At 23.7% G+C, this 23,161-nt stretch overlaps 1 protein-coding gene across 1 annotated transcript in view; it reads left to right on the forward strand.

Moving 5' to 3' along the window:
* Nucleotides 1–3,569: 3,569 nt before the first annotated feature.
* LOC114125036 (allatostatin-A-like) overlaps nucleotides 3,570–23,161 on the forward strand; it is a 28,502-nt gene continuing 8,910 nt past the window's right edge. The window contains exon 1 of the mRNA XM_050196975.1: nucleotides 3,570–3,707. The gene's annotated coding sequence lies outside the window, so the exon portion shown is untranslated. The remainder of the gene's footprint in view (nucleotides 3,708–23,161) is intronic.

Raw genomic sequence — 23,161 nt, forward strand, 5'->3', positions numbered from 1 at the left:
TCATAATTTATTGCACACTTAAAATAAATACTTGGATAAAATAACGAAATAAATCTTTACTGATACCTATCACAGTGAGAAACAACGTTGATATAAAGATACTTTTTACGTAAAACGCTAATAATATCATAAATCATTTTATTTATTTTTTGAAAAATTATAAGAACTCAATAAATATAGAATATCACATCAATTTAATTGAATTACTGTTTTGTTTTATGCAATTATTTTGGTTTTGAGGTATTATGATAATCGCCATTAGGCATTATTTAACACTAAACAATACTTACTATTGAACAGAAAACTGTTTTCAGTTAAGTAATAAAAACTAGTTAAAAACTTTAAAAAAAAAACTATATTGTATATTTTATTATTATTATCATATATGTGTACCTATTTATAAAAATAATAAAATAAAGTTTATGTTAAATACGTAATAGTGAAAATCAAAAGCTTAAATCTTTATTAAAGACCTTTTTATAATTTAAAATTTTAATTACATAGTTCTCAATTTTAAAGTAAGTATTCTAAATAATATTAAAATCCAAAAACTGAAATTTATATTGTATTTGTCCATAAAATAATCAACTCCTCTTATTATATTTTAAGCTACGTACTAAAATTTTAAAACTTGTACCTCAAGGCTGAATCGAGTGATTTTGTAATACAGCTACAATAAGTACTACAATAATACAATGCAAAATAGAATTATAAAGATTTTAACTATTTCATTATTATTAGTCACAAAGAAGATAATAGAAAATAATACTATGATTTTATGACAAATGTTCTCGTCTCAAACTAAACAGATAAAACTACTCTCAAAGTTTATATTTAAAGTTTTATATATAAACGTCATTGTATTGAGTTAGGTACCTAGACATAATATAATTATGTTATGGTACAAGTTGTTTACTACGGTTCTAGAATATGTTTTTTTAGATCTTTCAATGTGTATATACTATATATATATAATATATATATAATATATATATATATATATATACACATAAAAGCCTAATTTTATACAAACTATAAAGGTTAAGAATTTGTTTTTATTTTCATATTATTCTTCTGTTAAAGTAAAGTATGACAAGATAAGACAAGATAAAAACGAATATTGAACAATATTAAATTGGCAGCAATATTATTAGAATCTGACCAATTTTAAATTGCAGTAACTATATCGATTTTACATCACCAACATCATTATTTAACGTGATCAATTATTATTATTATTTCTGAGTATAATTTAAAATTGTGTAGAATATTTTTTTTTATATGGACAGTGTATATTACAGTTGTATAATATTATAAACCTACGATTATTGAATAATTTTTATGCTATTTTCAGACTCAATCATCAAGGAAAGTAAGAATAAATATTTATAAGAATTGAATTAAAATCGGAGCACGCCATTAAGTTACACATAAATTAAAGCTGACCATTTTAAATTAAATTGAATAATGTATTAAAACCTAAGAATTAAGAGCAAAACAACTGTAAAGTTATTGTAATGTAAAAAATATAGATAATATTTCTTTATGGTATAATAGTTTATTATTAAATTTGTTACCTATATAATTTTACTTGATGAATACTTATTTTTTTAGGTAGGTACTGCTACATGTTTGTAAAAGAAAAAAATATTCTTTGAAAAATTTGCAAAAAAATAAAATTAATATTACAAATACTAAAAATTTGAAATATACAAAGAAAAATTAATACGTTTTAAAATTAATAAAATATTATTCTTAACTATTAACTATTTATATTCAAATGTATACACAAGATAATCATTACATGGTATATTAAATTTTTAAAACTGAATGATCTTCTGTTAGATCTTAATATTATGTTCTGATATTTACTAAAGCTTTGTTCGATATCACATAAACGTCTAGTAATGAAATATACCATAAAACATGCATTTTTTTGCATTTTTATAGTCGAAATATGCAATAATATTCATTTTATTCAAAATATACATCAATATGCATTTTGTCCAAAATATGTAAAAACATGCAAAATAAAAACAGCACTTATTATAAAGTGATTCGTGAACATTACTGACAAAAGCAATCAAAAGTTGCAAAAAAAAATACACTGTTGCATATTAATCATAGCCCTAATCATCACAATTTATCACTTATTCTTTAATAGATGCGTTTTGTTTGATAATTAACTACCTATACATTTTTTTTTTTTTTTGTTAGTATATGTAATACACAAATTATAATAGTTTATGTTCTATAACTATAATTTATTTGAATAACGTACATATGCTTATATTTTTTTTTAATTAATGAAAATATTAAAGTATTGTCTATAGATACATGATTATCGGATAAACTTTACCTGAATTTGTTTCTTGAGTTTTCAATAACTCTTATACCCTGGGATTAATACATTATAATTTCAACATAACCATAATTGTTTTCATAGAGAAACTTATGTTAAACAACATTATGTCAAACGTGTTTAACAGAAATTCAAAGCTAATCTAATATTGAACATCTTGATCAGTACTGAGTACAGCTAAACTTAATATCAAGCCTCGTTGATTTTTGATACAAACTATTTTGTTCAAGAAAATTCGAAATGTTTCTACTTAAATAAAGTATTTTGTTAAAATAATATTATTACAAAATAAATTTTAAAATAGTAATTTTTTTTATATATATTCTATAAGTATAAGGGATTCAAACGATTCAGTTGAGATCAAATACAATAATTGAAGTTAACTAATTTAGGAATCTTATAAAAAAAAAATAACAAATTATGATAATTTTTAACTGAAAATTTAACTGTGTGTCTTCCGTGTTGCTCATTTATATACTATCCAAAACATTCACATATATTACGTATTGTTATCATATAGATACTGTAATTTTAATATTTTTATAAAAAAATAAACATTAAGGGGTGATTATAATATATAACATTAAGCAATGTTAATTTTAAAAATCTAATAATTTTATAAAATAAATATCTTACTTAATACTGAAGTATATATTATATTTATACAAGTTTCGTAATAGTAACCTTGTTGTCGCTATGAAAAATTTATAATAATTTGTACATACTAAAAATAAAATAATAAAAAAATTAAATGATTTAGCCTTCTTACACACATATATAATTTGTTATGTCTTATAGCTTTTCAATAAAGAAATATAATAATAAATAATATATATATCTTTGAAAAGTATATTTTTACTGCAGAATTTCCACGATCGTTATAAGTTAAAGATAAGCAACCGAAATAATAAAAGCACAACGATAAAACTCGAAAAACATGATAAAAATACAAGTAGGCTGCAGTGAAATCATTATATTATCTTCTGTTGTTAATATGAATACCAAATGATTATAATTGATATATATATATATATATATATGTATATTTAACAGTCTAAAAAGATGTAAAATTAAAGGGAGGAGTAAAAGGCTAAAATGTATAGCGTGGGTACGGGGATTTAAAATAAAAACACTGTTGGCGTAGAAGAGATGTGATGTCATTGGTCCTGACGTCACGGAAGGGAGGCAGATTTCGATATAAAGGGAGAATATCACCCCTCGAGTCTGTCCGACGTGAACTAACTGGCCACTTTGAAAAGTTGTTGTTAACCGACGACTCTATCCTAAACACATACCACAGCAACACGGTAGTTTTTACACGCACCAGCTCTGAGAATATACACAGGTAACGCACTTATATTATTATAGTAGGTGCCTATTATATTTTATTTTTTAATTTAATATTAATATTATAATATTATGTTTATTAATATTGATTCAATTAAATTGATTTCTCAATATTTTAAATATGATATTATTAATTTAATTGAAGGAAAATAAAAACATTCTTATTTTTTTTTTTTTTTTAATACGTGTAGGTTTCAATCGATTAAAAAAAAATCATTTTTGCACAACGTAACATTCAATTTTTTCTTTAATTAAAAAACTCAAAAATATTTCAGAGAATCATAAATAATTAATTCAGAAAAATTTCAAAATTTAAATCATCGTTAAGAAAACGATGTTTCATTTTTAAATAAAATAAAATAAAATAATTTTTAGACGTAATAATATAATAAAAATAAAATACTTATATTTGATATAATATATTTTAAAATTTAAATAATGATATAATTCTACATACTTACTTTTTTTTTAAAAAAAATATATATTTTTAAATAAGATAGGTGTATAATATGTTTCTTATTTTTTAGATGATGTTTGTTTTAAATCTTACGGTACACGTATTGTATAGGTATTTGCGTTTTAGGCATTTCAAGTATAAATTTTAGCGATCTTGTAAGGAAGACTCAGCTTATAAACTTTTATTTCATTTTGTTATCTTACGTACCTAGTTATACAAAACAAATCATACTTTCAACAAAATTTAAAATCACTATTTTTATCAAGTAACTTTGTCCTAATACTTGTGTATCGTAGAAGCACCATTAAAACTTTCTTTAGCGGCTTAAAATAAATTTAAGCGAAATAACTTTTAAGATTTTAAGGGATAATACGTACTTAAGTCACGCAATACCAGCATCAAATAATGGAAATATTGCTTTAATTGTTATGCCCACTCGTGAAAAAATATTATGAATAAATAAAATGAATCATCAATACAATTAATGATTTTTATTCTACTCTGTTTCTAAAGTGTTTTCATTTCCGTAAAATGTTTGCGCATATCATATTCAACGTGCTTTAAAGTGTAAAAAATATATTTCGATTTTCAGAAAATATATTTATTTTTGTATGTTTGATCATTTTTTGTCAAACAAGCATGTCACGCTTGTATGTACGCGAATAAGCATTTTTTGATGATTCGAATAGGACATAGGCACATGATTTATCAAATGATTCTAAATCACGTCCAGAAGTCTAGGAATGGACCACGACTTGTTTCCGCCATATGCAGTTTGGAACTTCCCCAATCCGAGTTTTATTAATGAATTGATTTTTTAATGCATAACATCTTTAATTACCTCGTGAGTAGTAGCAGTGTTAAAGAGATGTAAAACGATAACAGAATTCGATTTTTCTGAATTTTTATTAGAATATAATATGTATGTATAGTACAACGCGATTAATAAATAATACCAGCAACTCTCGTTTTATCCTTTCTAAGTTATAACTATGAATTAATTCCAACTTTGATTTTTCGAATTTTTAAATGTTTTATAATTTTCCAAGTGAGAACCTCACTTCTTGCTGAAAATTATTAAGCAAACGATTTTTTGAAAATGATTATTTTGATCTAAATCAAAATTTGAAAGAAAAGTTCTAAGTTCTATATTGCATATCAAAATTCGTGGTATTAAGGTTTCAAAATACATGGTGGTCTATGACGGTAATATATATTATTTGAAAATTCCGAAAATCAGAATTTGAATAAATGCTTAATTTAATGATGAAATGTGAGTGTGCGTGCTCGGTGAATAATCCTATACTGGACGGATAACGGCACAACTAGCACGAACGCAATAATGTTTAATCAAGACGCATACTTTGTATTCCTTCAGTCCAGGCATAGTGCGTTGGTACATAAATAATATTATTGTTGTTATAATTATCATATCTCTCGAGCCTCGGTTAAGTGCAGCCGATAAATCCCACGTTTGTTTCTTCTTCAGCTATGTACGATAAATTATAATAATATCCCAGGCTAATACCACCATGTACGCGGTATACACGGTACACGGTTCGAGAGCCGATAATGGACCGTCGTCGTGTTGTTATCGCAGGTAGTTTTATCATTTATTCGTAGAAGAAGAGTATATACCTATGTAAAGTGTGTGTGTGTGGGTGTGTGGGTGGCTGGGTTTTGGATACCACTGAGACATATATACATGAACACATCCCATTCTATATTAAAATTATGTTAATAGGCGACGCGTATACCTATTATTATAATAATATATTAACATTGTGTATATTATACGTGTTTTTTACATTTATAATTATTATCAGCAACAACGACCATTGAGTTTTAAAATAAATAAGTATTAGATACACTAAAAAAAATAATATAATTATACAATTGCATTGTGTATGCCATATTGATCATTACTTTTAGATAGGTTGTTGGTGAAAAACAATAATTTTATGGATATCTTACACAGTCACATACGTCACTAGATTATTCAATCTTTTTGGAGGTTCACACTCTATTTGAAGATATTTTAGCTTCTCAGCTCTCTTTTGTATAAATACGGAGTTTTCGTGAAATGATGAGTATGAAGAAAATATAGTTGAAATATAAGTTTTTTCTTTTTTGCGATTTGTTGGTGTGAAATCTAATATAACCAACGCAGGGTTTGTAACGTATGTTTATCTGGAAATACCAAATGCTTAAGTTAAGTTTTATTTATATTTTTTTTATAATCTTCAAAAATACAGAGTAAAAAAAGAATATTTATGGGAAAGAACCCATTTATTTTAATGGATTTAATTTAATATGTATTAATTAAATATACAATTTTAATATACCTAATTTAATATAATATATATTTATAAGTATGTGTATGTTTATATGTGTTCGTATGTTTGTTTGAGTCTACCAATGTTCATCGAGAAGTATACATGAACATTTCGTGTTGTTAAGTAATATATTAGTAGCATTATAATTTAATACAGATGTTTATACGTAAAATGTCTGATCGTGTAAAGTATTCCTATTATATATTATTATTATATGTGGTCAGATTAAATTTGTTTCCAATAGCAATTTAAAAGACTTGACCGAAGAATCCAAAACGGCTTTTGAGACTTTATTTTAATCTACATAATTATAATATGGTCTGCGTATCGTATGTATTTTTAGTATTATTTATTCGCAACGCATATCGCGTAATCGGCTTCCATCCACATAAAACTGCACAAATGAGAGTTTTTACGGATTTTTCCGATTTAAAACATTGAATATTTTCAACTAAAAAAAATGTTCTGAACTAAGGGCACGGGTAACAACGAAATGACTTCGTGGAACAGAATCAAAAGTCCCAATTTAATTTGTTTTATTTCGAATCATTTCTCTGGAGAACAAATCCTATTGTAGTCTTGTAGGTTGACACTAACAAATATTTATTTTTATTATCATTTATTATTTGTAACTTAATGAAACTTGTAAATATTTAATATTTGTATTAGTTGTTAAAGGAATCATTTTCATATGAATAATAATGCAATGTATAACTGCCTATATTTTATTTTAATTTTTTTTGTCAATGATTTACTGATTCTATAGTATCAATAAAATACAAACATGTGTACTTATATTATTTTATATAATTTTGATGTTGCTAAAAATAATAATGAAATTTAATAAATTTTAAAATACTGGAATAAAACTCCAACCATTAGTAGGTAAATTATAATCCAAATCTACTAATAATTTGAATATTTCAACATTTTTAAAAAAGCCAACTTATTCTCAATTTATGGAAAAAAATTTTGGTGATTTTCATTTGAAAAAAAAATAAATTGGTATCTTTAGGACACTCTTAAAATGATAAAAGAATCAAAGTGTTTTACAATATGATCTTTAATATTATAACCTACAAACTTAAAGAACCTGAGTAAAATCAATATAAAAGGAATAAACGAAATTGGGTATTCTTATACAGGCAATATATGTTGAAAATTAAAACATATTTGTGTATCAATTCAAGCATTTTCAAGGAAATATAAGTAGCTAAATGCTTGATACAAAATTATCAAAAATGTATTATAAGCGATGATGCAGATCGCTGATTTTTCATCTATGTTGCGATTTTAAAACTAAACATCTACATACTATAAAAACGAAAGTGAACAATGTTCTGGAAAAAATATCCATTTTGAATACATATATTAAAAAAAGTATTTATTTTATAATTTAAAAATACAATTTCCGGAGTATCATCGCTGGATGTGTCTCTTCACTCAAGCCATACGCCTGTCAATTCAAATAATCTATCTTTTTTAGCTTATTGTAATAAGAAGTAGCATATTGTTGAATTTCTTAAATAAAAATTTAAAAAAACAAAATAAATTTTTTTTCTTTATTTTTAAAAAGCTAAGCATAATTTTTATGTTATTTTCTTTTTAACGAAAAATAAATTCGTCAGTACGTCTAAAATGTTTTTTTATAATTCATGTTAATGTCTAAAACCACTATAAATAACTGCCGAATGCCTGAACGAAAAACTACTGTTCTCTGTATGGCCTTTATATTGTACGCTAACAATTCTGGTGGCGTATATAGTCCTCTAAATAAATATTATTTTTTTGTACTTGAATTGAAATCGTATTTTGTATTTATTAAATATTTCGTGCATCGCATACATACCTACGAGTACGAACAATGATATTAGTATGGAAGGTTATAGAAATTCATTTATAATAATTCTGTTTTTCACAACATTGCGTGTCTACAATAACGTGTCACGCTGAAATACTGGTTTACACGAGAGAACTCTTGAATCCCTCGAATCCCGATACACGTAATAATATTAGTTTGACAAGTCCGCGCGAGTACATAACGTATAATATCGTAATCCGGAAGGTGATAAATTAACAACGCGTATTGATTGATTGATATGGAACGGGTCGGAAGAAAAAGTGTGCGCGATAAACGAAATTTTATAAATGGTACGTACTGTCAATAATATATTATTACGATGTGTACTATATTCAATGGTAAAACACGAATTTTTGTCGTACACTTATAGTGTAATAGTATTATGTGTGCTTACGTGCATATACCAACCGCGTATGACGTATGTGTACTAGTCGTCTATGACGCGCACGATGCGCTCTAATGGATACAATTTGTTTGGATACATTATGATGAAGAAAAGAGTCGTCATTGCGAGTACTGGGGACGAATAATAATAATCCGTTGCTTGCAGTTGGATTCTATGGAGTGTTATCGTTAGCAAGTGGGCTAAAGTGGTTGTCACACTGCCGAGACCTAATGAGCCGCATTTAATGAATATTAATTCGAAACCGTTATACGAAATTAATGAATACCTGAGTACGTTTCACCGAAGTTTTTTACGGTAGGTTCTCACACGAACTATTATCGTACCTATTGAATCATTGTAGTGTAAAAACGAGCGTCCCGTCTCGATATTGTTTTTTAATCCTTGTGATGAATCCCAAAATAATAACAGTACCTATTGCATAAACTAATAGTTAAACCTGACTCTGAATCAGACTATAAATAAGCATTTTGTTGCTTGAATAATTGAATCAAATAATTTTATCTATAACAATTATTATGATAAAAGTTAAAACATTTTACATTCAGTTTAGACATGATAAATGATAATAAAATACACAAATATTAATAATAAATTATATTATCATAATTTAATAATCATAATAAATGTAATTTCCTACGATATAATCGATATATTATTATATTAAATATATTCCTATAATAAATTAATGGATAAATGAAAAAGTCATCAAACTATAATTTTATAATATAAAACAAGTGTTGATAATATTCTACGTTTTCACAAGAAACATTATTCTTATAAAACAGATTACCTTAGCAATTCTCCGATTTTTAGACGATCATAAAACTCATTTTCTGCTCCAAAATCTCTAAACTTCATACATTTTTTACCTCTAGTTTTGATGATAACGAAAAATTATATTAATAATAATTATCCACCTTCATTATATCATCACCACTATTTGATAATTCTTCACTTCATTAAATAAAATAATATAATATGATTAAACAATGAATAAGTATGTCATACTCATTCATATAATCTTTAACTTGTCTTTTTTTTATTCCTATAAATCTCGTTTTTAATCTCAATCACTATTTTAAGTCCTAATTTAATCATCTGTTTTTCTATATATTATAGTAATTATCTTTGTACCATAAATTGCATATTATGTAAATTTTATATGTTATTTACTCGATAAAATAAATAATTAGAAAAATAATATTTAAAATATTTTATAGAAAGTCCGGTGAAATATTTTCTCATTTAACTGAATAGATTTATAGTTTCTAGTTTAATAAATATAATATGTTTCAGTAGTTCTCAGTAAATTGAATGTATTATAAAGATCTACGTATTATTTATGATTCTTATCTAAGCTATTTAGTGAAACATTAGTCCAAGTTTTAAATTTCTTAAAGATTTGATAATAAGAAGATGTAAAATAAGTTTAAGTACAATCATTTTGATTCCAAGAAAAAAAAAATTATTATTGAAGGTAAATTATAAATTAAAATCAAACACGTAACTTTATTTTTTATAATATAACTATGAAGTATATAATAATAACTGTTGTGTTAAAATAAAAAAAAAAACAAAAAACTGTATCTAAACTTAAAACAACAATTATCTAGAGTTAAAAAAAATACATATTAGATAAAACTAATTATCTTGTAATCGAAGTTAATATAAGACAATTAAAAGGTTTCTAAGTTTGTGTTTGTTGTTGTTCTACATTCATTTAATTGTTATATTATAGGTACCAGTTTTAGTAACTCGGTCTTACGCCCGTTTGTCTATAAAATAGAAATAAAACAAATAATACATTATTTCAATTGACAATAAATAGGTATTCAATGAAAATTCACCTGAAAATATAAATATATCATTACGTTTTATGTTGAATTCCTCGCTTAAAATAACTATCCTAATCATGACTCAAGAAAAACATAAAAGAGTATGTACAATACATTTTGTCAATTTCGTGAAGTAAAACAGAATCAAACTATTCAGATTTAAAATTCTTTTCATTATTTATAAATGTAAAAACAATACTTCACATTAATTTCCACTTTTAGTTCTTAATTAATTAGCATATTCGTTAAAATAATACACTTTTTAACGGATATTAAATAGACATGAAAAATATTTTTTACGAATGTTTAGTATGAATTAAAATCAAAATTATAATTTAATCAATAAAATATATATTAAGTTACACCATTACTGTTTATTACTGCATTAAATATTAAACCTGCATGACATAATTATTATAATACCAATGCAAAATCAAACAATACATTTTTTGTTCTTACATAAACAATAAATATAAAAAAAATACTAAAATATATCAAATAGATATATGTCCCCTACCCCCGTAAATATATTCTGGATCCGCGTCTGTGTATATTATACAACTTTGATAAAAAGAAAATTTACATTTCTGCAAAAAATTTAGTAAGTGAGATAGAACTGTTTTATCCAAAACCGACGTTATAGTTTATCTCTAGACTGAATTAGGACTAGTAATGTATTTATAACTTTTTTACAAGGAGAATTGGAGTTAAAAAACTTAACCTATGTAATTATAAAGTACCTACTTATAATGCCTTTAAAAATAAAAGTTATTTGTGTAGATGTAAAAAAAAATTTAAGCAATACATAACCCTACAAAACCTAAGTTATAATTATGTCTATTTATATACAGATATATTATACCTACTATAATTATATTAAATTTTGTTTATTATATATAGTAAATATAACAACTACCTACAGTGTACAGCGAACACTATAATAACAAAATATGATAAAATGTATATACTTTATTTCAAAATTAGACTATTCGAAATTAGTTTATTGCCACTATATACTCGCATTGTAATATCACATATTCAAATTTAATTAATTGATTTGTAAATTAAATAATTTATTTTAAAGTTTTTTCTCATAATTTCATTAGAATAGATGTCTAAAAAAAAAAAAAAAAATGTAAGAAAAATCTGAACTTATATATCCTTTCTAGTACGCCTTCTACAGTGAAAAAAAATATAGAAAATATTCATTGAATACTAAAATGTCTATAATAGTTTTTTATTAGGTATTTTACTATTATACAAACGTAATATTTGATTTAAATATAGTATATATATTATATATTACGGTTTATTGCAAAATACGTAATAATAATAATTATTATTATTAAAAGAACCAAAATATTTAAAATATTAATATACCTAATATAGTAATATAATATAAAGGTGATCATGCGTAATGTTTTGTTTATTTTAACGAAAGGTTTATTTATTAACATTTAACAAACTTCTGTTTGTGGTGTGTCTGTGTTCCGTATATTTCATCGAATCAAATCATCATAACACAAAATATAAAATATTGTACGATAACAACCGTAGCGGATGACTATAAATGGATATAAAGTACAAAACTACTGTATTAAAGATGATCCGCATAATCGGCAATTATCGACAAACTCGAGGTGGCTTGCGGCTCTTTATTGCAATAAAATCTGCAATCATTTTAATAATGTTATTACTGTTATTATTTCCCTGCGATACAATATCAATACCGTTTATAAAACACGTGTACCTATTGTTTATTTTTTTCGCATAAACCGTTTAACATGTAAATCCTATAACGTTGATACGTGAAAGTTAAAGTTTGGTTACAACCCATATAAATTCACCGTATAAATTCACCGCGGTAGCTGTACAAGCATAATAGTTGTACAACACACATGAGTCGAGCAATATATTTTATCGTACTTATTTTATAGTCCAGTCCATGAAACGAGGAATCTGCAGGGACGTCTACAGAAATGTAACATTCACACAGGGTGATTCACCAAGTACGTTTTCCCTTATGGACTATTTTATCATTAATTTTTGCATTTATTTAAATTCTGTTTTTTGTAAGTTTTAAGTTTGATTATAAAGACAATATTTTAAAATTCTTAGATTTGTTATGCCATTTAATAAGTTCCAAATGCGATCGAAACTTCTATTTTTAAATGATAGCCGTTTGTTTATTTGTTGTAAATTATTAAGCAGATAATTTTATTGAAAACGTTGATTTATTTAAATAAAAATCAACGAGTATTAAGTATCAAATTAAAATTAAAAACAAAAGATAATATCTATACAACAAATACAATAATATACCAAATACATCTAATATCTAGTACTACTATATGCTTACAGTATTATTATAACACAATAAAATTGCACAAATTAAGAATTAATAATAATAGATTAAAGTTAATGATAATAATTTTTAAATTATACCTAAATTAAAAAAAAAAAAAATGACTGACAATAAAAAAGTTTTAAATTTCTCATTTGGAAATAAAAATTCTATGACATTAGTTAAATGGCATAAAAAAAAAATTATTCAAAATAAAACCTTGAGGTTTGAGTATTCATAAAAAGTCCGAAATTCCATAAATCAGAATTTAAATAAATGCTTCATTAAAGGATAAAATGAGAATGAGCACGCTTGGTAGATCACCCTATATAAATAAACACGAGACACTCCTAAAGCAATTGTTATTTGAGAAAAAAAACAACTGAATTTGCGTGTAGGTTTGAGTTGTTTAAATCGAAAATCCGAAAATCCGATACACATGTGATTTACCTTAATGGCCTTGGAATTGTATTGGAATATACCTATTGTATATAGCATATTATTCTTGTCAGTGTAACACAAGAATCTGTCGCCTTGTATCCAACATTTTGTAAATGGGATTTACTAGCCGTGGCGGTCGAGAACATGAGAATGTTAAAAACCAATATTTCTCAATATAAGAATCAGATTACTATTATATGGACCGTTTTCCCAATGGGATAAAAATGATCAGCTGCAAAACGGACGCTATACTATAATATTATAGGTTTCGAGGGAAAATTCATTATGACTCTCTTCCACGAATAAACTCTTTTTCTTAACCCTTCATTTTATTTTATAAATCAAAAAATAATATTTGGCTCCCTTGATTACAGGAATTAAAACTTGTGTTAGAAATACATAGCAATAATGTAAAGCTTTGATCATTTTAAATCTACCTATCTTTTATAAATACTATATAATATTTTATTAAAATTATTTAAAATAGCTACTTGTGCAATATCGCTTCACGATAGTGTACTCGGCGCGCATAGTCATATACGCGTTTCAAATTAAATGAAACAAACTAAACTAAACCATATACACAAAATTTAATGACAATTCTGAGAAACAAAAAGTTAGATAGTTTCTTCCCTAGTATTGAAATTGCATTGCAATTGTACTATACTCTGCTAATATCTTATTGTTACGGCGAAATATCGTTTTCGGCCCTAAATATATTCAAAAACTATTTGCGATCGACTCTTTCAAAAGAAAAGTTAAATTCATAGTTTGCTGTTCTTTATATTGAAAATATTTTACTTCATTCCATTTCATGGGATGAATGTATTGACCAATTCGTTAAATAAATGTCAAGGAAAGTATTTTTATAAAAATATTATAATTAGCAAAAATAAAACAATGTACTTACGTAATTTAATCAGCATTTTATATAATAGTTTAAATTAATTAATTTCAATTTCAAATTTAATCATATTTACAAAATTGTTAATTATATAAGTTTATTTACATTTTTATTATAAATATTAATTTATATAGCTACATTAAAAAGATTTATAACTTATTATTTCATTATTTTTCTTATGATTTTTAATAAAATGTGTGGTAATTAAAATACTAAGGGATACATACATGAAGAATAGGTAAGAGTGTAGGTTGAACAATTTTTAGGGAAGAAGAAAGCTCTATGCTAATTTACTTAACTCAAATTTAAGAATAAAATTAATAAATTCCAAATTGTAGTAAAAGTATTTCATTTTTATAAAAAAAAGTTCTAAATCATAGGAAGGTTTAAATCCTTAAACATACTTATATTATTGTACTTATACATTATATACTTATGCGCCGGAGCGCAAAATATCTTAATCCATCCGACAGGATTTAAGACAGTTAAATAGTAAAAAACTAAGTGTGTATAAATGTCGCAATAGTAAGTAATATCAATGGTTTTAATTTAAATTAAATCTCTTAAATTTCAATTAATTAGTTATAAAAAAAAATTATTACTGTACTCTATATTTTATAAATTTATAATCATCAATTATATATTTCTTGCAAAAAAGTGCAAAAAATATTTCATACACTGGTTATTATCACTTGTAAGCACAACAAAATAAAAACAAAAAAATTATATACATAAAACAAAATAATATTATTCGTTAATCATTATATTATATGATAAATTATTTTCAAACAACGTGACTTAATGCTTTTTTATTTAAGCTAAAAGTCGAGCAAAAAAATGTATTTGCATAAACAACTTATAAGAATTAACTGACTTGAGTACTGAGTACAATTTAAAATATTGCTCCCTTGACAATTTGTTTGCTAACAAGGTATACATACGTATTAAGGATAAAGTTGACATACTTTACTAGCAGTAATGCACTTATCGTATGATATTTAAGTCTGCTGATCAACCATTTATTGGTATTTGATTGATATTCTCCAGTATGTTATCAAGGGGGTAGGTAATATATTTCTAAAAGCTTATACGAAGTTTCTAAAGAAAAATACGTATAAAAAATAATCATTTACTCATTGGTTTATTTAAAAATGTTAAATTCTCAACATAGTTTTGACTAAAAAAAAATATTAGTATAAGTGTAAGTATGACTCAATATAAAGCAATTGAAAAAAAATTAATATTATTAATTAATTATTTAGGTCTAATTCATAATAAGTACTTCAGTTTAAATAAATGAAGATAATAAATATTTTTAGAAACAATGAACAAATATAATGTTTTATTATATCATAATATCATGTGTTGAATATTTTAATAAACTTTTTCAAAAAGACAAAAATTAATAATAATTCTGAAAACTATATTATAATATTTTATTTAAAATATAATGTACCTTGTTTTACTGCACCACTGATTTTAGGGTATGAAATATTATTAAAATTGATCACTACAACAAAACGTTTAAACATTTATTTCTCTAATCCTATCTGATTCTGGAAAATTGAATAATATACATTGTACATACCTATGTCAAATACGTTGACATTTTCATCTTTATCTCTGATTTACATACTTTCATCTAAATTACAGAGAATATAAAACATATTATTAAACAATTCAAAGAAATATTTTAGATTTTACAGTATTATAAAGATGAAACGCTGACATTAAACTTATTGGATAAGTTGACATATAATTCTGACGACAGATTACAACTCGACTGTCAGACTATGTCAAATATATCTCAGTGCGTAATTTCGAGCAATGTCAGCCGACAGCCAGAGACATTGTTTTACAATAATTTCACCAAGAATGTGGTAACCTAATATTTATAAGCACAGCGATCCTTTTCCAACAACTTTAGAACAGTCATATTTTATTTACTGCAAAAAACCCTATATATTATTTCGTAAAGACGTTGATTAAAACAAATAAATAACAAAACACAAATAAAGGTCCAATATTCTTGAAAGTTCACAGCTATGTACCTTTCTACTATATCGGTCATTAATTATAGATTCTACGGACAGTAAAGACATTTGATATATGCCGATAAGATTTTCTTGAAAATTACCTTTTTTTGTCTTCTAACAATCTGTTTCTTATTCTATTTTTCCGTACACAAAATGATGTACTTTATCTGGAAAGAAAATTAACAACATAAATCTGTCCAAACATTTATTGCATTTTCACTCAGCTATTCATAATATAATCACCATGGACGATTTCATGAAGTATCCGAAAATTATTTCAATTGTAAATACTTATTAGGTATACAACGAATAATGATACTTGTAGAATCTATATCAATCATTTTCATACGACTTAAAATAATTAAATCATTAAAATGTTTATAGATTATATAACATAAGGTTTATACTTTAAAACCAATTAGGCGGTATGCAATTTTCAAAATATTTCATATGATAGGTAGTACAATAAATGTAAAGTTTAACGCATGAATTGAGAATATTCAAATAATTTAGCCAATTTTATTTCTAAACATACCTAAAGATATTTGGCCAATTCAATGACGGTTTACAACCACATCTTTATTGAGTCACTTTTTACAACCTACTCAACCGAAACAGTATTTCGTAGGTATGCATTTTCAGTTTTTATTTCAATTCAGCTATAATATTTAAACTTGACAAACACGATTGTAAAACAAAGATAGTTTTTTTTATGAAATATCAATCATAATCCTTTCAGTTCAACTCAATTCTATAACATCTAGGGCACTTTGTATTTTATCAACTTATTCGAATCATCAAAAATAGCAATTTAAAAAAAGTTTAAACAGATATATTTTTTATATTTATTTTTTTTGGAAAATAAAACTATATGAGATATTAAAATGGATTTATTCGGAAAAAAATTTTTGGAAAATAAAATATATTGACTAAATTAAACAATCTCTTATGCATAATTTTTAATAAACAAGATTAATTTAGTCTTTAAATTTTTATAGTAAAAAAACAAAATATTTATTATATATTAATACATTGATATTAATTTATTTTAATTTTTATCTATCTTACTTAATTTTAACTATGAAATACATACGTTATAATTAGTAATTTCTTAAATTTGAGTTTATTTTTATTATACCCATACGTATAGCAGCGAAAATGACGAAAACACACGTGTAAAAAAATAAAAATGCTTTAAAAACGGAATTATTCAATTAAAATAGAAATATACCAACTGACTTTTAATTTCTAAGATTTGGTATACCCAATAATTTAATGAGTTTAATCCTCTCAACGATTATAGCTAAATTATTTGAGCTAATAAAAAAAACATCAATGCCAAATATTGTCAAACTGAAAAGAATGAAATTATGAATTATGTAACCAAAAACGATATTGTTAAAAATAAGCTCTTAATTTAATGTTTGCCTTTTTTTCTTAAAATAGTACTCTTTCAATATATAATCATATACAACATTAAATCTACAAAGTACATATAAAAAAAACACAATTTGAAACATTTTACTGACCCAAAAAGAGTTTAAAAGCACATATTTTAATAACATCACTCTCACTATAACTTATTGTAGATATAACATACAATTCAAAATAATAATATAGCATAAATAAATTGCATCTAATTTAAAAATCTATACACATAAAAAATAAGTATTTTTTTTTTTTTATCCAACTGATGGTCTGTTATTAATAAATAATTATACAAGTTACTTATTGTAAATTACAGTAACTAACCTTGATAAAAGTTCAATACTCCAGACTAGAATCTTGTCATAACTTAGACTACCCAAATAATTGACTATTCAATGAAGGGCTCGACCATACTCTTTGTATGTATTACTCATCACAACTGTGAAATTGAACATTACGACTTTCATTATTTAATAATTAATTGTAGAACTTTTAAATCTTATGAACTTAAATTGTATACAAATCAATAAAATTATATATATATATATATATATATATATATATTAATACCTAATCTGCAGTTTTATTTTAACAATTAATTACACAAAAACATTATACTATTAAAATCTAAAATTTTAAAAATATTAAATAAGAAAAAGCACGTTTATGAGCCATGAGCCTTATATTTGTAAAAGTTATTATTAAGTAGATTTATATTTGACTGTTCTTATAAGAAAGGGTTGAATTTTCACAAGGGATTTGTCCCGTACACGATAAGGTCATTGTGTTAAAATAAAAACAAACAAAAAATCTATTATTTATCCTCAAGCAAATATAAGAAAAACACATTTAGAGTATAATTTAAAATGGTATATTCTTTACAAAATATCACCAAAAAAAACCTGTATTTAAAGATTTAAGAAGTTACCTGAATACATCAAAACAAAATCTTTTAAGTATAATTTTGAAAATAAATACTTACTTCAAGTACTTGGATAAAAAAAGAGCACACTTATAATATACTCGTATATATTCAGTTTTTATACCAGTTTCTATAATAAGTATTAATCGAAAAAAAAAAATCAAAGTATTTAACTATAAAAAAATTGCTTACGATCAATCGATAATAAATTATATTTAATTTTAGTAACAAATAATACAATTCAATATACATAATTCTAACAACACCTAATGCCTAATAATGTATTATGGGCAATGGCGGACAAATATTTACAATATTTTTTTATACATAGTTTAAAATCAGCAGACAATATTTCCATTAAAAATTTCGAAAAATATATCATATTAATTTAAGATAAAACCAATAATTGCAGATTAACGAACTATAGAAAACCAAAAAAATGTATTAATTGCTTTAGATAATACAAAATTCTTGAGATCAATTAATATTATAACGAGATTTATAATCTTAAAACCATTTTAATGATTTTATGAATTTGATAAATTATTTATTAATTACTTTTTTTTTATATTAAATACATTTAATTATAACTCAAAGTTAGGTTAAGTATTTAAAGACATCTATCTACTAGTTGAAAAATAGTGGTTAGGACAATTAGATGGAAGTATTAATTACCATTTCGTACCTCATTATTATAAATAATTATTGTTACTCATTCAAGGAAATAAAAATACCCTATAACATTAATGATTTTTGATTCTTTCTATAATTAATACATACAATTAAAAATTTAGTCATAAAATAAAAATAGTGTAAGATCTTACTATATGGCTAATGTAAAAACTCTAAATCATATCTGTATACAATTTTTTTCAAATTGATTGAATAACTGATTGAATATAAAATTATAGTAAGTATAGATAGTTTCATTTTGTATACAATATACACTTTTTTTTTTAAATTAAAATATTAAAATTAATAATCTGTACAGTATATGTACGATAAGCAAATTTAAAGTATAAAACCATGAGACGTGACTATACTGAGTATACGTCTCCAAGTGGCGGCACCCTAACGTTTTATACTGTAATAAATATTATGTCATATTATGCCTTTTCCTTTTAAATAGTTGGAAAATTTTTAAGTTTCTATAAATAGATATTTGGAATTTCTTACCTTTTTCTCTCTTCCCGAGTACCAATTAAATCCATTTTGCTATTAGAAACCTGGTTATTTACATGTTTAACACGTAAATACCGAATTTCAAGTATTTATATCAATTAATATTTAATTAAAAACATTTCATAATTTTTTATTTCTTAATTGTAATTTAAATACCAGTAATTTAGTATATTTAAATTTTTTATGACTAAAAATTTTATTTTTATTTTATGTTTCATATTTTCAAAACAACTAAACTGATTATTAAAAGTTATATACATTTTTAAAACATTAGTCATTACTTATTTTAAATAAAATACGATAATAGTTCCAACTTAACAAACTTTTTTTTTATTTATGAAAAATGACAAGATTTATTATAGCTATTTTGGTACTTATTGGTATAATTTTAAATTTTAAATTAATTAATTAATTAATTTTGCAATGATATGTGTTAATTATTCTTATAATACCTTAAAACATTTTTTGGAGTAGTAAAATGATTTGATTTTTAAATGTGATGCTTCTGGTACCTGAAAAAATAAATTCGGTTAGTATGTTTGAGCTCAAAACTAAAAACTTTTAATACTTTTAAAATTAACAGAGAAAAATAAAAAAAGCATAAACAAAATAGGAAAAACCGTAATTTTTATAGGAAACCAGTATTAATATTCACCAAGCCGATATTGTTTTATGGTGTTACTAAAAAATAAATAATAGTAGATAGGAATAGATACGATAAGTTCACAAAATTGACTTATATTATTATTTCTTCTTCGTGGTATAAGTTTCTAAATATTTTGACTCTTATTAAGCTATTTAAGTACAGACAATTGCAAATTTTGATTTTTTTTTTTTCAATAATAATATTTGTATTACATATGACAAAAATTTGGACGAAATTAGATAAACGAAAGCACCTCGGGTAGTATGACGATTACGGTAGATCCACTTTTATTTTATTGTTATAAGAGACTCGTCGTGTATTGTTATGAAGATGATTTTGTATAATTTTCCTGTTGTTGTTGTTGTTTTTGTTATTGTACATGAAACAATTTAACTGAGAGGGAAAGTAAAACTATTGTAGTTTCCACCTCAGTTATGGCACTACAAGAAAAAAAAATATTAAAATGAAGAATAACGATTTTAGTTATTTAACATGATATATTATCATGTTTTATACACACAATGACATTTTCAAATTCAATATTTTTGGTATAATTAGTTCAACTTATATTGTATCACTAATATTTAAATAAATTAAATAACATTATAAATACTTTTGTAATGTAGATTGAAGGCCGTTTTCTTGCAGAATCGTTTTTTTGTATAAAATGTTTTATCATACGTATTTCACAATGACAAGGTAAACTCGATACTTACGCTTTATCATAGCGGTTAAATATTTTATCATTTTATTATTATAATATTATCTAAAAATTAAAATTAATACAATTTAAAACAACCAATAAGGTGAATATTGATAAGGTGCTTGATATTTATGTTTAAACCTTTTATTTTTACCATTTGTGTACCTTCCATTTAAAAAAGATACTTGCAGTTGTTTGTTAATTTTCATTTCATTTTTAGTTCTAATAAGTAATAATATATTTTCGTCAGTATTTTTTTACTTTAACATATAAATATGCAATCACCATAATTAAAAAAAAAAACTCTTTAATACTACAATTTCTTTCAGTATTCACTTTTCAAGTAACTTAAATTCAATATTTTAATTCAAAATTTACTAAAACTGTAAAAAAAAATATATATTCAATTTAACTAATAAGTATAATTTTCTAATAACAAATTCAATGTTAAAAAAAATTAATTTTATATCAACTTAAATATTAAAATTGTTGTATGTTTATTGAAAATAATTATTAATTTAATAAAAAAAAATGCATATATTTCACATCAATATTCGTTCAGTGTTGAATATATCACAAGAAGTAATTAAAAAATATAAAATAATAAAAGTAATATACAGTTCCATAGTCTGAATAATAATTAACATATACATCAAACATATACTATTAAGAATATTTTTTGTTTGCCTCTTTAAATTGTTTAGTAAAAAAAAGCGATTTTTTTGTGAGATTTAAAATAAGAGTTTTATGTTGTTGGAAGAAGCACAGAACGTAACGAGAAGGCGTTTTTCACAGGCCATCAGTAAGGCCATAAATTATTTCAGTGTAAACGTTTTTCGTCAGATTAACATTTCAATTTCTCGTTTATGTGTTGTCTGATAAAAATTGTGGCGAAAAAACATAAAATTATTTTTACTATAAAACTCTTCTTTTTTAATACTTCTTTAGCAGTCGTATAGGATGAAGGAATGGTATAACGTTGATTAAAACAGTTTTTTCGGGTTTGATTTCGATTTAAATAAATTAATAAATAATAAATGGTAATAATACACAAATAATACTTCGTGCTTACTATTTAAGTTATAAACAGTATAAATTCATTAAGACAAGTGTCTCTTGAAACATCGTATGTATTCGTTACTGTTTAATTGTAATCAATTACAGGTATTATCTAACATAGTTATCTAGATCATTTAATTTTTGTTACATATGACTGTAAAACATTTAAGTAAGTAAAGGAGTGATAGGAGCCTTAAATGTGAATTTTAAAATAAATAACATAATATAATAAAGTAAAAATTAGGTCTAATAAAAATACATAATAAATTAAAGTATTATAAAAGTTTTTTAATACTACTCAATTTAATTTTATTAAAAAGTTTGATTTTTAGTATAATGTATATTATAATAATAACTGTATAAATAATAATCTAACTACGGTTCATTTTTAAATTAAGAAAAACTTTATTATTAAACTAATAAAAAATAATCGTCAATGATAATTTTATTATTATTTACTTTTTCTTACGTATCAAAGAAAAACTTTGGATCAAAATTTCATTATAAATTATTGATTTCGTTTTTAATTTTTGCTCCTTTTAAATCGGTTTTTCATTCCAACATTTAAACACTTCTCTTTCTATAAAACTATATCAGTTATACATTAATAGTTTAAGAGTGTACTATATATAGACTATATATTATTTACTAGTAAACATTTTAGGTTTCATCATTAAAAAAGTGATTAAATGAAAACCAAATTCTATTTATTTAGATTAGTAGTTTATAATATCTTACAATTATTAATGTTTTATAAGTATAATAGGTAGTATATAGTACCATTAACAGTATTCTTAAGAAAAATTAGTAAATTGTATTTTGTGGAATAATATGTATTTGTATGGAAAAAATAAAGTTTATCTTATATTATGCTAAGATGAGAATTTTTTTT

Source organism: Aphis gossypii, chromosome 1, assembly GCF_020184175.1.
Source record: "Aphis gossypii isolate Hap1 chromosome 1, ASM2018417v2, whole genome shotgun sequence".
NCBI classification, from domain to species: domain Eukaryota; kingdom Metazoa; phylum Arthropoda; class Insecta; order Hemiptera; family Aphididae; genus Aphis; species Aphis gossypii.